Source organism: Bidens hawaiensis, unplaced genomic scaffold (assembly GCF_021521415.1).
Source record: "Bidens hawaiensis isolate Kalapana, Puna unplaced genomic scaffold, B.hawaiensis_p1.1 tig00055483_1, whole genome shotgun sequence".
Taxonomy (NCBI): Eukaryota; Viridiplantae; Streptophyta; class Magnoliopsida; order Asterales; family Asteraceae; genus Bidens; species Bidens hawaiensis.
The window spans coordinates 16,097-24,756 of record NW_027506336.1 but is presented as its reverse complement, the minus strand read 5'-3'; the positions used below and the strand labels follow the sequence as shown (position 1 = coordinate 24,756).

Genomic DNA, 8,660 nt, shown 5'->3' with positions numbered 1-8,660 from the left:
TGTCAGTGAGCTGTCGTAGCTTTTGTCAGATCTTTTGTCCATACCTTGGCAGGTACAGTACAAAAGATCCTCCAGTATCGTACGGACTGGCTCATTTGGGCGGGAGTGTTCCCGGCTTTGGGCGGGAGTGTTCCCGGCTTGCTCATTCCTTCTTCAGGTGACTACTGAATTATTTGAGAGTTAGTGCCTTGTGCATGTAGCCTTGCTGTGCGGGTTGCCTTCCCTGATGGCTAGTATCCGTAGCTGCGGGAACAGGCGGAGTACGTCGACCATTGGGAGGCGTTTCCTGCGGGAGCAGCTTGCGTACTGCGCGTAAGGACGTCGCGTCTCTGAACATGGTGGGTCCTGCGGATCCAGTTGGTCTTTGCGCAGACGTCCCTCGAAGGTGAGTCTTGCGGGTCCAACCGCGCAGACGTCCCTCTTTGAGGTGAGTCTTGCAGGTCCGACTGCGCAGACGTCTCTGTTTGAGGTGAGTCTTGCGGGTCCAACTGGGCTCTGCTGGGACCTACCTCTTCAACCACATAAACCAAGTTAAAATCCAAATTCATACAATTAACAAAGGGTAATAAAATCAATCGATGCCCACCATTTAAACTCCACACCCCCTAATATTATTATTATTATTATTATTATTATTATTAGCAATTCCCCCAAATCCTATATATATTAGTCGTCAACGGTGTCGCTTTTCCGCCACACCACATCCCCACGACGCCACCACCACAACCATCACCACCACCGTCGTCGACCGTGGGTGTCGGTGTTATAAAAACCAACCAAATTTTCCATTTGGGTCAGGTATATAAGCAATTATTAATAATTGTACCTGCAAAGGGATAACATTTGATTTTGATTTTGAAGGTTTTGGAATCAAATGATCGATCGGAAGAATGCCGTCGTTTGCCGTAACTCCCAGAAGCTCTGCTTATTTCTCTGCTCTCACGCAAGGGATCGACAAAAAGCTTCAAAAGGTTTCTCTAATTTCTGTTTCAATTTTATATTTTGATGGTGATTTCGTTAAGTAATTGGGTATTGCTTGATGGGTTTCTGTAATTCTTTAATTTCATGTTGATTTCCGTTTCAATTTGAGTTTTTGGTGATGATTTCGTTAAGTAATTGGGTATTGCGTGATGGGTTTGTGTGAATTTGAATTTGAATTTGAATTTGCGAATTGGGTGTTTTTGTTTCAGGCGATTGCTTCACCGAATCAGAGACGCGATTTGCTGCAAGCGTTGTTTGCTGATATAGCTTTGGAAGTTGATGATCGAGCTAGAGGTAATAATCTACACTTTTTGATTATGCTCAATTATTAACATGATTCAATTATAAGATATTAATTTCAGGGAAATATGCAAGAAAATGAAGAAATTTAATAAGTTATGCCTAAAAATATGTCGAAAACTGAGTATTGATTGAAATATATGTTTGCAAATTTGGAAGAAAGTTATCTTCATACAATAATAATATAAATAAAGAAGCTTTATGAACCAATCGGAATCTTGCAGGTTCTTTATTGAATTTAACCTATCATAGTCAATGATCTATGATGCTGAAAATTGACTACAATTGGTAAGAATTTAGGGTGTGACATCATTAGTTTTGGTTTCCTGTGATGCTATTAGGTGTCACTGAGGTTGTGATGGTGTCAAGCGATTAGAGGTCTAATGATTTCATATATTTATAAATACTTATGCTTTTAAATGTAACAATCCGGTTAGACTACGGAACTACACGCGCATTACTGCTATAATAATACTATTAATGTGTAAGACTAGAAATGACGTGGTGGTTATCATGTTGTGTAGAACAGTGGCCTTACGTGGAAAGCAATATAATAGTTTATACCGTATTCATATCGAATACATTCCAAACATAAATTGTTATGAGTGTGGCTCTGCGCCCTCTGCAATGGAAACAGATATATGATGTTTGGACAACTCATTGTATTTGGAAGTTACGTTTTTAGTCAGTAGTGTTCATCGCGTATAGCACTAACATCGATGGCCCCGGGTTAGATGGGCATTATTTTTTCCTGCTAAATTTTTGAAAATGACTAAAATACCCTCATGTTGTATCAAACAGTGGCCTTACATGTAATGCAAGATTAGAATTTATAGCGTATCCATACCGAATGCATTTCAAATATTAAGCTGTGTGAATGTGGCTTTGCAATAACTGCTACCTTGCGAAATTCCTATATGCGACCACTTTTCGCAACCTTATATATCGATTATCTTTAAATTATATATTTAATTTGTTAAATGCTTGTTATCGATCATCCAAAAGTGGTAAATGGTATCATTTATATTATCCTATTATTGTTGACCATGATTCCTGCAATGGATTTGGAACAGACATAATTCTTGGGAGAGAAGATGCAGCTTCTGGTTCAATAATTGAAGTAAAGATGCCCATATGCTTTTATGATGTTCTTGCTGATCATTTTTCCTTGGAACCAGAACACGGAAACCGATTCATGTTTTGATTGTTCAACTCTGGAGTCAACCGTTTGCTTCTCATATTTTTGCGCTTCTTTTTCACAAATGGGTATGTGATCTTTGCTAAACGATGTTGTATGTGTTTTCTTGATTTATTCAACAATCCATAGGAGTTAAAAATTTTAAAAAACTTTATTGATCTTGAGTGCCTCTATCTCGCAGTTATTTGAAGTGGAACTTGATAATGCAGACGTCCTCCTTCGTTACTCATCGGCTCTTGTGCAAGGTGCTACAAACGTCTTCTGGTATCGCTTCGCATTAAATCTTGTTTGGTTTATTTATTGCATCTTGTTAATTACATCTGCCTATGTTTAATTTTTATACATTTCAATTTTTAATTGTAGGATTGATATTCAGACAAATACGACACACTTCCAGAGTCTTTTTCTGGTGAGAGGACCTCTAGTTTGTACTACTGCCATAGGGGTCGGTTTGGGTCAGTGTTGTGCTCAAACCAAACTAAAAACCAAAATTTGATTTTTGAGCTTCTGAAAACAGTTCGGTTTCAGTTTTTTGGTTTTTCGGTTTGGGTTTGGTTTCAGTTTTACTGTTTGGGCTTAAAATTTTTGGGCCAAAAAAAGTTGGCCCGAAATAATGAAATTGGACCTAACTCTTTTTGTTAGTTAATAACTAACTGACTATTATACATTTGGGCTAAAATATATTAAATTCTTATAAATTTAATTAAAATTCAAAGTAAAAATTGAAAATACATAAATTCGGTTCGGTTCACTTTTTCTTTTTTAATTTTAGTTACATGCAAAATTGAAACCGAACCAAAAGTTTTGTTTTTAAGAAAACACGTCGTTGGTTTTTGTTTGTGTTCGGTTTTTTCGGTTTTATGTGCACCCCCGTCTATTGATATTTCATGGCTTAACAAGATCTCTTGAGTGACACATTCTTATGATTATTTGTAGTATCTTCTTGATGATGTGGCATTGGCGCCTAATAGGTTGACGAAAATCCCTTTGCAGGTAAATAACTGAACCTACATCTTTTAATCTTGACAATTGACAAATATGAGTTTATTGTTGTGATTTGCAGACACAGAGATTTATTTCTTCTTCTTTCAAGATTCATATTCCTTTATAGTCAAGGTACTAGTTTATTTCAATACATGGTGCAATTAAATTATGCATCAAATTGTATTGTTTATTTGCTTGTCCTTTTACAGTTGACAAGATTGAAAGCTTCTTAAATTGGACCTAACTCTTTTTGTTAGTTAATAACTAACTGACTATTATACATTTGGGCTAAAATATATTAAATTCTTATAAATTTAATTAAAATTCAAAGTAAAAATTGAAAATACATAAATTCGGTTCGGTTCACTTTTTCTTTTTTAATTTTAGTTACATGCAAAATTGAAACCGAACCAAAAGTTTTGTTTTTAAGAAAACACGTCGTTGGTTTTTGTTTGTGTTCGGTTTTTTCGGTTTTATGTGCACCCCCGTCTATTGATATTTCATGGCTTAACAAGATCTCTTGAGTGACACATTCTTATGATTATTTGTAGTATCTTCTTGATGATGTGGCATTGGCGCCTAATAGGTTGAAGAAAATCCCTTTGCAGGTAAATAACTGAACCTACATCTTTTAATCTTGACAATTGACAAATATGAGTTTATTGTTGTGATTTGCAGACACAGAGATTTATTTCTTCTTCTTTCAAGATTCATATTCCTTTATAGTCAAGGTACTAGTTTATTTCAATACATGGTGCAATTAAATTATGCATCAAATTGTATTGTTTATTTGCTTGTCCTTTTACAGTTGACAAGATTGAAAGCTTCTTAAATTGGACCTAACTCTTTTTGTTAGTTAATAACTAACTGACTATTATACATTTGGGCTAAAATATATTAAATTCTTATAAATTTAATTAAAATTCAAAGTAAAAATTGAAAATACATAAATTCGGTTCGGTTCACTTTTTCTTTTTTAATTTTAGTTACATGCAAAATTGAAACCGAACCAAAAGTTTTGTTTTTAAGAAAACACGTCGTTGGTTTTTGTTTGTGTTCGGTTTTTTCGGTTTTATGTGCACCCCCGTCTATTGATATTTCATGGCTTAACAAGATCTCTTGAGTGACACATTCTTATGATTATTTTTAGTATCTTCTTGATGATGTGGCATTGGCGCCTAATAGGTTGAAGAAAATCCCTTTGCAGGTAAATAACTGAACCTACATCTTTTAATCTTGACAATTGACAAATATGAGTTTATTGTTGTGATTTGCAGACACAGAGATTTATTTCTTCTTCTTTCAAGATTCATATTCCTTTATAGTCAAGGTACTAGTTTATTTCAATACATGGTGCAATTAAATTATGCATCAAATTGTATTGTTTATTTGCTTGTCCTTTTACAGTTGACAAGATTGAAAGCTTCTTAAAGAACTTTCCGGAGTTCCCAAATGCTTTCTTAGTTGGTGGTCCCGCAGATATGTTTGTTATCGAACTAACTGATCAGGTAAAATCCAAGAAACTACCCTTTTTTATTAACTTATGTTTCTTAATGCGGTGAAAAAATTAATATGTATTAAATATTGCTCATTGGCCAGCTACAAAAACTGAAAGTGGAACCAGTGCTGTTACATTATCCTCCCACATTAAAGTTCTCCAAGGTAAGTAATCTTTGTTTTCTGATGTTTTCGTAGCTTTGTGAATACGCCCTGCTTGCGGTGCGCACATATAATGTATATATGTGTGAACCCTTGGGTGGGCAAAAGTAAAATTGCACTAATTTTGACGTTATTTTACTAATCACGTGAAAATAACGTTAAAAGTGGCGGAAGGTTAATCAGGCATCATGTGGTGGCGTTGATAGCCGAAAGACAAGGGCACATGCACCAATCAGCCGGTGTCCCGATGATTGAGTGTTATGTGTCTTATGTCCAAGGCTTGATTCAAAACTACTATCTAGCCGGGGGTCTCACCGGAAGCAGCCTCTCTATCCCTATGGGATAGAGGTAAGGCTGTCTACATCTTACCCTCCTCAGACCCTACCATAGCATTGCTATTGGTGGGATATACTGAGTACGATGATGATGATGATGATTCGTAGCTTTGTGAATGTAGGTAGCAACTTCAAACCGCCTGATTTCAGATGGGTTCATTCGGGTTGTGTTTTATCTCATACGGGTCAAACAAAAACTTAGCTATTTTGTGATCATGAGTAATGTATTAGTTTTATATAAAAGTTGAAGTGGCAATAAGTGTTTATGGGTCAATCCTGGTCAACTCTTTTTGACTGGTTATGATATAAAGAAAGATGATGATGGTTGACTTTTAGGTTTGGAACTGAGAATGACTACGAGCACTAGACTTAAAACATGCTTGTACAGCTTCACTTCTCCTGGTGGTCCGATGTATCCAACGAGAGCTGTTCGTCATGCAGCCTGGAATGCTCTGGATTTTCTTTTCCCTGTGAGTATTTTATTTCAAACTTTTTATTTATTATAAAATATTATTAATTTTGTTAGGCACCAAGTTATTTTCTTATGTTCGGGCTAGGGGTGGCAATTTTAACCCATATGCTAATGAACGGGTCGATTTTGGTTATTCTATAATGTATAGTAATATAAAAGTAGTTAAAATGGGAACAGGCCAAGTTTTGCCATTTTCTGGTTATAAATTTTAGATTATTATTGTGTGTGTAAATTACACAGATGGTCCATGTGATAAATCATAATTTTACATTTGGTACCAACTTTTGAGAAATTACCCTTTTGGTTCCAGTGCATGAAACTATAAAAACTGATCCGTAACTGAAAAAAATACCGAAATAACCGAACCCATTTTGGTTCGGCTTCGGTTTTGCATGTAATTAAAGCTGAATGGGACCAAATTTATGGATTTTCTTTTTTAATTTTGATTTTGATTTTTGAGTTTTAAGTAATTTATAAGAATTTAATAAATATCTAAATGTATAATAATAAATTAATTATTGGTTAACAAGATGTTTAGGCCCGGAGTTTTAGGCTAAAGTTCATTTTGGGCCAATTTTTTTTGTTCAAAAATTTCAAGCCCAAAATGGGAAAACCGAAAAACCGAACGGTTTTCATAAACTCGAAAACTGAATATTCGGTTTTTGGTTCGAGCCAATCCATGCACACCCCTACTTATGGTCTCTGGGATGGATGTCTGTTAAAATTTTCTGTTATAAAAATATCTTTTTACCCTTTTCATTTAAAAATTAATTAATATGTATAAATTTAAAAAAAAAATCCCTCGATCAAAACCCTTTTTTTTCTTTGTCCTTACTTAAAATTACCTTGTAATAATATAGTTTGTGTACTCATATCAAACACATGTATCGTATACAAAAATGGAAATAAATAAATATTATCTGTTATACTTCTTTTCAATAATTGTAGACGGGTTGTAACGACATAATTATTTTGTATTTTGGTCAGGTGGGGTGATACCCTCGACACATCATCAGTCTCTTTTTCCGGTTAATGTATCCATGGTACTGGCCATCTTCATGTTGGAACTTTGTGTTGTCATGTATACAAGCAATACTGTTTTCAATCTTGAGTCGCATCTTTCCTAGCCGAATGTCAAGGAACCCAAAACAGTCTTAGCTGTGGCTCACAGGTTCTACACCATCTGTAAAGCTAATAGCAAATTACTTTTCGTGGTTCGATATAACCGGCTAACATGTATTTTGGTTCGTGTGAGCCGATGTTGGGTGGTTGCATTTTGAGAAAGGTTATGTACATGCTTAAATTTGAATCTTATGTTCTGTTCTGTTTTGTGTATTCTAGAAGTTTGCATGGTTTTAAGAATGCACCAATCTGGTCAAACTAAGTCAGAATGTATAAGTTGAATCATATATACTTACATGTTTTTTTTTATATTTTTATGATATTCTGTGTCATATTCGTTATATGAAAGTCTGTGTTATGACATTTTTAAATATACCTCTGTATGTGTGTATAACTTCATGCCTGGTGCCTTATACGGGTGTATAATATACCACACAAGGCTCCAAACGTCTGGTAACAACGTGTCATACAGTGCATTATATGAGCGTATAGTGTAACATAAAATGCCTTGTATGAGCGTATACCATAACATACATTTCCCTATATGCCTATTGGCCGATACCAACAAATCATGCACCCTTATATGGCCGCATAGCGTCAAATCAATCGAGGTTGATTAGTAATGCTGGTGGTGTGCGTATAGCCTCTTGTTTTTGTTATTAGAAATATGATAACACTAGAATCATGACAACATTTAGATGTCTGTTGGACGTTATATATTTACGTCTTTTTTTTTTATAGATATAGGTTAAAACTTATGTTAATCTTGATATAAAATCCGATTTTGTGCAGCGAATAGACGTTCATCACATGTAGGATTCCATCCATGCATATAATGTTACATAGTATCTCATTCTTGACTCTAGAATCATAACATCTTGATACGGTCAGATCCTGCTAACCTTGGTGAATCAAACAAAGCGTTGACCTTTTGAAACCTGAACCGAAAGATCAAGTCGGCTAACTGACTAAATTCAAGTGCTGTCTATAGCAACACTTTGAAATCAAAATCCTTAATGATCTTTAACACAAAAAGAAACCGATGAAGATGAAGACAAAAATGATTTTGATCTTAACAATGTTCAAAATATAGCGCGACATGGTTTGAAAATGAACAATTAATCATAGACCTCGTAGCATTGTTCAACTGATGTTAAAGATGATGTCACAAGCAAGTTCATAGCACATGATTGTTGTGTAGTCAGACGGTTGGCCAAAGCAATTGACTTACATTATAAAAAGAGAATTGAAGCTAAATAATACTCTGGCTGATGTGGTTCAATTTGGCCCTATGTTTATATGCCACAACCAATGTTTATGTAAGAATGTTTGTTTCATATTTGTTAGTGTTATTTCCTGGTTGTTTTGGTTATCTACCATTGGTGACTCCTAAGTGTTTTTTTTTTAATATGTTATATGCATATATAGTTTAGTTAACACACTTGTTATACTTAAATGAAAATGCTTTGATTACTTTTGTGTTTCTAATAGGCATGCATGGATTTGAAAGAGACTGGTAACTAAAAGTGACAAAAGTGAATAATGCAAGTAATGATTTTAGTATTGCTCCTATGTATAAGAGAGTTTTATATTGTGAACTAAACAAGAC

The 8,660-nt window shown here is 34.8% G+C and overlaps 1 long non-coding RNA gene and 1 pseudogene across 2 annotated transcripts; both read left to right on the top strand.

Annotated features, from left to right (window-relative positions):
* Window positions 1–842: 842 nt before the first annotated feature.
* Window positions 843–4,083, top strand: LOC143617555 (uncharacterized; annotated as a pseudogene). The gene is made up of 6 exons (XR_013150854.1): window positions 843–971; window positions 1,191–1,275; window positions 2,355–2,547; window positions 2,661–2,743; window positions 2,843–2,888; window positions 4,015–4,083. The product of XR_013150854.1 is annotated as an uncharacterized LOC143617555 (transcript).
* Window positions 4,084–4,740: 657 nt separating this feature from the next.
* LOC143617560 (uncharacterized) lies at window positions 4,741–5,124 on the top strand. Its single transcript, XR_013150855.1, has 3 exons — window positions 4,741–4,793; window positions 4,871–4,971; window positions 5,063–5,124. It is a non-coding gene; the product is annotated as an uncharacterized LOC143617560 (long non-coding RNA).
* The last annotated feature ends 3,536 nt before the right edge of the window (window positions 5,125–8,660 follow it).